Source organism: Pyxicephalus adspersus, chromosome 4, assembly GCF_032062135.1.
Source record: "Pyxicephalus adspersus chromosome 4, UCB_Pads_2.0, whole genome shotgun sequence".
NCBI classification, from domain to species: domain Eukaryota; kingdom Metazoa; phylum Chordata; class Amphibia; order Anura; family Pyxicephalidae; genus Pyxicephalus; species Pyxicephalus adspersus.
The window spans coordinates 149,108,833-149,119,652 of NC_092861.1; the positions used below are offsets into that span (position 1 = coordinate 149,108,833).

General features: G+C 42.1%; 1 long non-coding RNA gene across 1 annotated transcript in view; it reads right to left on the minus strand.

Moving 5' to 3' along the window:
* LOC140329592 (uncharacterized) overlaps nucleotides 1-8,438 on the minus strand; it is a 39,854-nt gene extending 31,416 nt beyond the window's left edge. The window contains exon 1 of the long non-coding RNA XR_011920512.1: nucleotides 7,598-8,438. This is a non-coding gene — a long non-coding RNA (uncharacterized lncRNA). The remainder of the gene's footprint in view (nucleotides 1-7,597) is intronic.
* Nucleotides 8,439-10,820: the final 2,382 nt, after the last annotated feature.

Consider the following 10,820-nt stretch of genomic DNA (forward strand, 5'->3'; position numbering starts at 1 on the left):
TAAAAGATGTCATGGTGTCTGCCCCTATTACAGGTGGGGGTAAAAGATGTCATGGTGTCTGCCCCATTACAGGTGGGGGTAAAAGATGTCAAGCCATGGAGCCCACAATGTTATGGGGGAAATCATGGTGGCTGCACTTGTTGGGGCGATCTGTTATGTCATGATGCTCAAACTTGGTGACTCCCCCTATTGGTGGGGGTAAAAGATGTCAAGTCATGTTGGCCATCATTTTATGGGAGGGAGGGGGTCTTAGTAGGTGCATTGATATTAGGAAACGGATGGGGGGGGGGGTTATGGTGGCTGCACTTTCTTTTTGACCCCCGACCACAGGGTCACCATGAAGAGACATAGGGATGGGGACCCCCATAGCAGCATTTGTTTAAAGAGAACCTGTCTCCTCATTAAGATATGTTGAGCCATCCACTTACCTGCAGAGAGGAAACATAGCACTTACCTTCTGTATCTGTGATGCAGAACTGCACAATGAAGCTGAATATTCAGCCCCTGGGAAATTGGCACCTCTAGAGGGCGATCTCCTGCACCCCCTGCAGCCTTTTCTAGTTCCTCCTGCTGACCTCCATGTCACTGTTGTCTCCTGTAATGGCATGGAGGTCAGCAGGAGGAAGCAGGGAGAGGTGCAGGGGATGCAGGATCAGAGCAACATTCAGCACAGGGAAAGGAGAGCCAAGTATTTATCAATACGGCACATGGTTTGCTGGAAGTGACAGGTTCTCTTTAGGGAAATAAAAGGATAAGATTCCACATATATAATATTATAATAAATATGGTACAGCAAGAATATAGAATATAAACCTACAGAATATATATCAGTACATTGTCTCAGTGACTTTGGCAGTAAACAATATAAAAATATTGGCGGATTTTATTGGACGGAAACATTTATCTGTTCTAATAATCTTCTGTGGTTTTATAGTAACAGGAAATGTCGTATCTGTAGGTTCATCTCGCAGAGGCTCCTGGGTAAAATACCACAACACCTGCACCACCGGGGAAATGACGGCAAACACCGAGCTTCATAAACAGGAGGCCGAGAAATACATTGTTATAACACTGCCCCCCACAGGTACCCCAAATCATAACACTGCCCCCCACAGGTACTCCAGAGCATTACACCGCCCCCCACAGATACCCCAAATCATTACACTGCCCCCCACAGGTACCCCAGAGCATTACTTCGCCACACTGCCCCGACAGGTACCCTAGATCATTACACTGCCCCCCACAGGTACCCCAAATTAAAAAAAAACTGCCCTCACAGGTACCCTAGATAATAACACTGCCCCCACAGGCTCCCCAGATTAATACACTGCCCCACAGGCACCCTAGATCATAACACAGCCCCACACAGGCTCCTAAGATTATTACACTGCCCCCCACAGGTTCCCCAGATTATTACACAGCCCCACAGGTACCCCAGATCATAACATTGACTCCACAGACACCCCAGATCAAAAAACTGCCCTCACAGGCACCCCAGATCCTAACACTGTCCCCCACAGGCACCCCAGATCAAAATAATGACCTCACAGACACCCCATATCAAAAAACTGCCCCCACAAGCACCCCAGATACTAACACTGTCCCCCACAGGCTCCCCAAATTATTACACTGCCTCCACACCTGATATACCAAAGCTGATTAGTAAAAACCTCTTCAAATACAACATTATAAAGCTGAGAATGCAGTCATATAATAAACTGCGGTGATTTCACCCAACTCCCACCAGTATAGGGGTATATCATTCTGCAAACCCTACCGCCCTCCATACTGCGATGCCTGAAAACCTCCGACATAAAATAGACAAACAATCATTGTGTGCTGAAATGTTGCTGAAAATAATAAATGAATAGAAGTGTCTCTGTACGCGGCGTACCATTGATCTGATCGCAGATAGGGCATTGATTGGAAGATGGAGCGGCGTAGAGATCCTGAGGCCGGGTTATCTATCTTCTATCTAGGTACAGGCTGTGTTCAGAACAATGTTTTCTCTAACAGTCCCTCCGTCATCGGCATCCTGCCACATAAACAGAGCCGTCCATTAAAATCTAAACATGTGACATTGGCTCCGTGCTGCGTCTGGCCTGCGCTAATCATCCCTCACGCATTGTTTGTGCACAGGGAATACAGTGCTATGGGTATCAAATATCATTTACTAATAAACTGTATTTATATAGCGCCAACATATTCTGTAGTGCCGTACAAGGGTTACAAATGATAGATACAAAGACACCAGAGGAGAGGACCTTGCCCACAGAGCTTAGGATCTAATCGTATGATATAAAACAAGGTATAGTGAGCCTTTAATGGGGGGAATTATTCTGGAATTGCTAATTGCTTGGCTGTCATCCCGAGCCTCAGGCTTCAACGCTAATCGCTAACCCAGAACAAGTTCACGTGTAAAGGCTTCCAAGTTTCAAATGGAATGTACTGTTGTTTATTTATCTTTTCAACAAATATGTAAAGGGATTTGTAAATGGTCTGATCCATCTGTTGTAATATTTTTGGAATCTTGTTTCTATATTAATTTAGCAATTATTTATAAATATAAATTTTGTAGCCATATAGATTGGTGTATTACATATACAGGTTCTTCTTATTTTGTAGTGCTGCACAGTGGATGTGCTTTAGTGCAGCTTCACACAGTGCTAGTTAAGTCTGTTCTATTGGACCAATGAGAGCCCCCTCTAGTGGCCAATCTAGAGATTCCTATTATTAAAACAGCAACAAAAAATATATACATGTTTAAAAGTCTTTTTTATTTTTTTGCACACTTTGTAATTACACCTCAATATATGTTTAGTAAATAATAAACTGTATTTTTTAATTAACATTTACATTTTCAATCTACCCCCCTCCTCCTTTATTAAATCTGCCCTGCAGCCACCCCTTCATTTATTGTGCCCCCCAGCTTTTCTTTAATCAAATCTGCCCTCCAGTCTCCCCTTCATAAAATCTGCCCTCCAGCCTCCCCTTCAATATATCTGTACTCCAGCCCCCTTTCATTAAATTTGCCCCCCCCCATACTCCCCTTTAATAAATCTAACCCTCCAGTCTCCCTCTTTAATTAATTATGCCCTCCAGTCTCCCGTTCATTGAATCTGCCCTCCAGCCTCCCCTTCAGTCTTGCACAGTTGTACCGGCTCCTCTCCTGGACTGCAATAGCTCACTCTGATTTCACTACATGCTGGGAGCTTCTCAGAATACATCAGAAGCTGCAGCAAGTCAGCCTCATTTTCTGGATGACATTCAGCATCATCTAGCCCCTCCCACTCCAGCCAGACCCGACCCTTTGTATTCATTGGATTTCAGTTTTGTCAATCAAATAGGCTCAGCTCCTCCCATTTTTTCCCTGCAGTGTAAAAAGAAGCACAGAAACCTTGCGATAAGCCTAAAACGGATATGTAAAAAAATAGAAAGGTTTCAATGAATACTTTCATTCTCTGTTGTTAAGGGTGAAAAGAGGAACCAGGGAAAGCAAAATGTAAGCAGATAACTGCAGCTAAAAACTTCATAATAAACAATTATATTAATATTAAACATACCACAAAACCCAACAAAAACTATAGAAAACCTGTTCAATCTGAATATTAAAAATGTTTGTAAAGCAGAATGCCAGTCAAAATATAAAATTGGTCTGTTAAAAGATAAAAAATAAGGTTAAATCCAGAGCTGTGCCTAGCAATACTTTTTGTCCGCCACTAGATGTCCTCAGTCTGTCGGTTAAATGACACCCAGCATCATTCCATCCATCTCTTCTGTGCCCTGGCTGTCATAGACCCGCCCACAGCCCAATAATAAGCTCACTTTCACTCCTAGATTGGAACATGGATTGGTTGGCTCCTTGTGCTGCTTCTTGTTCTCCCAGTTTACATTCTGCTGAATGGGCACAAAAAGCAGATTTACATTTCTGATGTTTTAATGCTAGAAAAGTGATATCCAGTTTGTGTATTCACTGGTCACGTGTTTGGTTGATGTTGAACACTCAGATAATTCACTTATGGTTTTTGATTTGCTAAATGTTTCATTTTTACTTTACTTCCCCAAACAAGACTTCACGTGCAAAGGACTTAGGCAACTGTCTGTATGATGACAGATGGAGGAAGTCAGTTCTGTTCCATCAGCTGGCAGCACCCAGTCTGATGGCCGATACCACAGAGGTACAATAAACCGTCCAATTCCGACCCATTCACCAAGAACAGCTCGCTCCCCATAACAACCAGCACCTGCTGAAACCTTGAAATGCCTACAGTGCTTACATTAAACTGTTAGATGATCTAAAGTGACCCTGTCATCTCTTATGGTAGGCCAATGTGCTTGCATTCTGTGTGCTATGAGCTTATATTAGGCTCTGATGAGAGCCCATTGCTAAAGTATATAGCCAGCAGCTCTCCAATTGGCTCATGACTGTCAGAGCTGTGAGCCAGTTGGTACTTTGGCAACTGGCTTCAAGTTCAGCATGCAAATGTCTATATCAGTTTAAGCTGTGAACACTCAAAGATGAACTGGAATCTGATTCCTAGTCACCACTGAAAAAAAGGCAGCTTTTTTATGTAGTGAACACTTCCGATTGTGTTGGATAGTTGGCTCCCCCACTGGGCCATATGGTTCCTTCCACTTGCAGCTGTCACTAATGTGACTTAGTGGCCAGCGGGAGGAACCACTTCACCCAACAGGGGGGATCTTATCTGGCACACAGGGAAGTAGTGGCATCCAGAATTCTACAAGACTGAAAATTCAATACCCCTGGAACGGTGAATAAAAAAACTACTTCTTTTAAAACCCTGACCCTTTGTTTATCGTTATACCGGGGCCACTTTAATCTTTCTAAGAGCAGAGACTGTAAAATTGCATCCGCCATTGTCTGTATGAGCAAGAAATCAATTTGATGATCTGAGGTTGATTTCACTACCCTCAGAGCTAAGCCCCTCCCTTCATCTATCACCCTGTCCAATGAGAGTGGATTCGTCAACCAATAAGGCAAAGGCTTGGGCAGGGCTGATGGTAGGTAGCCAGGGCTTGATCCCCAATTTAGCAAACCCATATTATAGGGTAAGCAATTTCTGAAGGGCAGATTGGTGACTAACAAAGGTAAAAAAGACACTTGGCAGGTTTGATGGGTTCACTTTAAAGGGAAATAAAATTAATGTACAAAACAAATTTTTATTTATTGTTACAAAGCCTGAAATGTTTACATACAATTTGCTGAATGCTCCTCATAGGTATATTTTTAGGGTTCCCCTGCTTAGTGATCAGTTGAGAAGCCCCTCCCCCAAGGATCCACTACAATCTGTAATCTCTTTGGGGATTGGATAAACCATCATACAACCTCATTGTCACCCACAATCAGTGGACTTATATATGCAAAGCATAAGGAATTGGGGCAAATCTACAGATACACAAGCCTAGGGCCCTCTCTCATTGCTCATGCTTAGGGCAGTGGGGTGAACAGGAGGGTAAGTAGCATGAGCAGAGCAATAAAATGAACTCCATGCCTTCCCCAAACCCTAAATTGCAACCCCATTTCAAGTATGAATAGAAGAAGATTGGTAAGGAAATGGTGCAGAATGCTAAGAAGTTTGGCATAACCCCAAACACACTGCACCCATCATAACTTCATCCCAAAATAACTCTGCCGTGTGTCGCTTTGCAGCAGAGTTTATTTTTTTATTGCCTTCACTCTGACATGCGGCTTTTATATCACCAAAAGAACATCGAGTCTCAAAATGGAAAATTCTTACAGTATTTCTGTGCTCTCGGAGGTGAAGGTGGTTACTGTATATGTTGCAGAGATGCAGGCGAGCGAGCTTTTGCAGAACATTTTAAGAACATTCACTTCCTCTGTGGCTGCCCCCACTTCCTCCAGCAGCGTTAACCCACCTGCCCAGATCTCGGCTTTTACCAGCATTCTATTCCAGCCCTGAAATATGTTCACATTCATGCTAAAAACTCAGCAGTGCAAAAAATAAACTTCCCCAGCTGTTGCTACAAAATGTTACATAAACGAGGACGGAGGAACATTTTCCACAACATCCCTGGGAGTTTGAGAAAAAAATCCATAATGATAGGAAGAAAGTCATAAGACAGAAATTAAGCAGGAGGAAAATGGTTTCCTATGGCCCCCTCATACTTCATACCATTCCACTTCTCCATTGGAATATCACTGATCATCTGTTGTTAGTACAGTGCAGAGGCGAATTGTGTCATTGCTCAATGGCCCCGGATCCTCCTAAAGGGACCCCAAGTCTATTCAGGAAGGGGGATCCCATTTTTGCACAGGGGCCCTCCGTTGGCTACGTCCACCATTGGCTCGGTGTATAACCATTGGAGAGCCTCTTGGTATCTTAAAGTAGAGATTGCTCAGGTTCGGTTTATAAAGAGTTTGGCAAATGTTCTTTCACCAAAATTGATTTTCAGATCAAACTTTATTTAAGGGAGGCGAATCTTCCATTGAAGGATTGGATCCTCTTAAATAATATCTAAATGTGAATGTTCTTTCCTTTGGGATCAAATGTTAGGGTGATACATTTGCTCTATGTAGACTCAGGATATTCTATCTTCATGTGAAATTCAATGATGAATTGAAAATAACTTACATTCAAAAGGAAGAGAATTTCCCTATAAGCCTGCAGGAATCTAGGACAATGGAGATTCTACAACCCCTGAAAAATTGTCAGCAAACATTCTGGATCCCAATCTGATTAAAAATTTAAGGTGGACATTGAAAGAAATGATAAGACTCCCTCAAAGTTATTTGGTTACCAACCGTACAAGAAAGTTGGAACCTGATTTATGAAGAATATTGCTTGTTAGTCAAGTCAATGTCTGAAAAATTAAAATGGTCACAAAACCCAGTGAAGGTGCAACAAAGTAAAATGGAGTTTTTTGTGTTCATTCCATAATTTTTCACCAATTTATTCTGCACAAAACACGTGCCGTAAACTATACCATTATTTTATTTTTTGGAGGTATCTTTTGCATTGCCAGTTTTGTGGCTTTTAACAGCTGAATAAACATCCTCCATAAGTAGTTATTCCAATATTTTCGACATGGGTTGAAGTTGAACCCACTGAGGGATTAAATCTCCATTAAAGCTCCATTCTTCTCTTTAAGCCCAAACACAGCCAAAACCCTTTTTCACATTTTTGGGGGAAGAAGGTGTGGGACGGTTGTGCTACTTTCCCTAATACTTAGATCAGTGTTTCTCAGCCAGGGTTCCTCCAGAGGTTGTTGGGGGTTCCTTGTGCAATGAGCAGTTTCCACCACTCAGGTCAGTTAAGGTGACCCCTTTTTGGCTATCTGTAAGGGTGACATTCTTCCCACTGGCCAGCAATGTAAGAGGAATTCTTCCCACTGACCACCACACTAATATACTGTGATCTGTGGATATAATAATTATAAAAGGGGTTCCCTGAAGAACTGAAAGTTATTTCAATGGTTCCCTCATGGTTAAAAGGCGGAGGAAAGCTGATCTTCCCTTTCTCTGAAAATTGGTCAATATGTTGCCAACTTTAATACCCCTGCCCGCCCACCCACCTCCATTGATGTACAACTCCATTTTGATTTTCCGTCCCCTTACCTTCCATGCAGAAACAGATCTTTGCTGGGGAATCTTTATGGTACATAGGAATGGTTTAATCTTTCAATAAACTGGTAGCCGTCCAGGACAAAGAGCTCAGACAAACCAAGCATGACGGGAAAATCACAGCCACTTAGGACGTCTGCTTCTGTTTTTCCATCTGAGACGGACATTGTTCATGAGAAGAATTACACTGACAATTGCTTACTGCTGTGGAAATATTTAATGATAATATACACATGCATGGTACATTGTACACAGAGCAATGTTTACTAAGTCACTAACATTGCAACATACTTTCCTCAGGAAATGTATTTGTGTATCTCCTGGTATCTGTGCACCAATTGTTCCGTCAAGTGTCCACTTGCCCCAATGTATATTTGTGGTGGATTTGGGTGGGGGTCTTCTTTCCATTCCAAGGAAGTCACAAAAAAGAAGAACATGTTTATTCACTAAAATGATGATTAAGATTTAAAGGTTATTCCATAATGTTGTATTAGTAATGGAATCTGGTAGGCTGACATGCCTATAATTTGGGGTTGCCACAATTCTCTGATTATTTTTAAGTGTTCCCATACACTTTGTGATGCTCCTGCTTCTCCTAAAACTTTTGTATGTATTCATTATATCAGTGCAATATATAAAAAAGTTAAGAAATGTACCTGCTGATGTGCCAGACTTCCAGCAAGCTCCAGTTTGGTGTTGCATGGTGTCAGCTCTGCCTATGGGACTACAGAACTTTAAGTTTCAGTTGCCCTTTCAAACAAAGCAAAGTCCATGACCGAGCCTCCCTTGTTCCCAAATGACTGTATGCGTGGAAACAAAAAAGTTAGAAAAGTTATTTAAGCTTGGTGATGTTCTTATCATTCCAGTGACAATACTTCCTTGACCCATTAATTGTACCTTACCAGCAGTCCCATTTCTTATTTCTGCTCTGCAAGAGTCATGGAATGAGTGATGTTGGGGACCCAGTGGTACCGTTGAGTTCTTTTTCCCGGTCGCAGTACTCTGTGCTAGTGATTGGTTGCCATATCTGAGGATTCTAGCATGGGAAGAAGTTCTCATGCTCCTCTATATCATCATATCAAGAGCTGGCGGAAGGTGCAGGGAAGAGTGCTTGCTGGATGGTGTGTATAGGTGGGAAGTTAATAGAAAAGACAGCTATAAAGAGCAATGGTCCCATTTCTATGCATGACCTGGACATGTTGGCCTTGTATCTCTTTACAAGGAACCTAACATCAGATATACTTTTAATGCTTATAACGCAATGCAAAATGCAGGCGGATGGGAAGGTCCACCAGGGTGCCGTACATAGTTTCCAAAAACAAAAAAACTGGTGGTGTCCATATGTAATATTGAACCTTTGATGGAAAGAGAAGAGCTAGATGCTGGTTGACCTCCAGCTGATAATGGCTCCAAATGACCTGTTGCAGCTTCTAATGCACATGTTGAAAAGCTCACAGTGTGCAGTAAAATCAAAGTCAACAATTGCAGTCCATGGAAGGAGTGGATACAATTGTGGAAGATTGAAAGGAAGACTGGACCACAGAAATAAATTAGGAGGAAGGCTGGGGTGCGGATTTAATAAAGGGGGAGACTGGAGGGCAGAGTTAGAGCAAACTTTGCAGCAGTCAGTTCCTAAACACAAGGCTTTGCTTTAAACTCGTATTGTGAAGTTCCTTGTTTATTTTTGCACCTGCCTAAACTATACCACTCCTTTGTACCTTTTCTCCGTTGCTGAAGCAACACCACATAGCACAGAGGTAATCAGTCTTTGCATGTAAGCAATGTAAATAGGATGAAATTTCTTTTCCCAATAATTGTACTGATTACATCAGAGGAGTGTTGAATGGCACCATGGAGCTGACACATTATGTTTGATGTCTGTTGTGACTTCCACAGAACAAGTGAAATGGACGATTGTTGTATGCAAACATTTAAAGGTCTTGCTATGTTAGACTTCTTATATTTGATATTTTGTTTCCTTGGGTGCTCTGACGTATATTCTAACGGCTGTAACACGAAAATACATTTGTTGATAGGTTGAGCGCATTTCCACGTTCTCTTATTTTCAGTTGAATGTTTGTCATGGAGTTTTTCCATTTTTATCTAAATCTAATCTAGACCAATCTTTAATGGTATTAAGCAGTTCCCATGCACCAAGGAATAAAAGGGGACATTAAAGTAAAAAGGTGCTCATGGGGTCAGACCTGATTAGATGGTGATCGGGGTAAATGAGCCTGTGGTGCAATCACTGAATGGCAGTGGTGCAATAGATGGTTCCTAAACGTTTTAATGTAGAAGAGCTGGAGGTGGTTCTGAGTCCAAATCAGCCTTTCTCAACCTTTTTATTCTAGGGGAACCCCATTAAAATCTCAGAAAATCAATCTAAAACTCAATAACTTGGGGTCAATGGGGAAATCTCCTCTTACATTGGTGGTCAGAATGCCAGCTCATTGGTGTCATTCTGGTGGCACTGCCAAGTAGCCTTGGATCCAGAACCAGGCAAGCACCATCAGATGGGAGGTCAATCAGCAACAGCCTAAGGGACCCCTAACAATCTCTGAAGGAACCCTACGGCTCCATAGAACCCTGGTTGAGAATGGCAGATAAGACCCTGTCCTTATATATCAAAGAATTGGAGAATCTTCTCCTTATATACAGGAAAGCATACAGTAGCAGGCCTTGGCATTGCAGTCCAGACAGTGTTAGACATGAGGCAGTGGCAAAGGATAAAATTATAAATACCATTGCTTAAAGTAAACCCATTTTATGACTGATAAAGGCCATCTTGGCCAGCAAGTACCATAGGAGGCTTGCTTCTATCCTATCAATGTTCCCCTCTTCCCCCATTCAATTCAAAATACATTTCAGACAGATAAAAAATATTAATTCAACTAAAATAAAATCAGTAAATGTTATCTTAAACTAAAGCCTAACAAGTTCTAAAAGTAGCGTCCTGTATTCCCTTGCTCTCAAACTGGGAAAAAGAAGGGCAACCAATCAGGTTCTGATACAGCACACATGTGCACACAGGGAGCATGCTGATAGGACAGAAAGAAAACGCAGAAGGGTGAACTCCAGCATGCCGATATTCCTTTATTATGTAATCAGCAGGCTGTAGGCTGTGCAACCCCGCTGTATGGGTGCAGTGATTGGCCTCTGTGGCCTGGGAGGGGGGTCTGGATTGTAAGACCGGCTGAACCTAATTTTAAATCCTTAC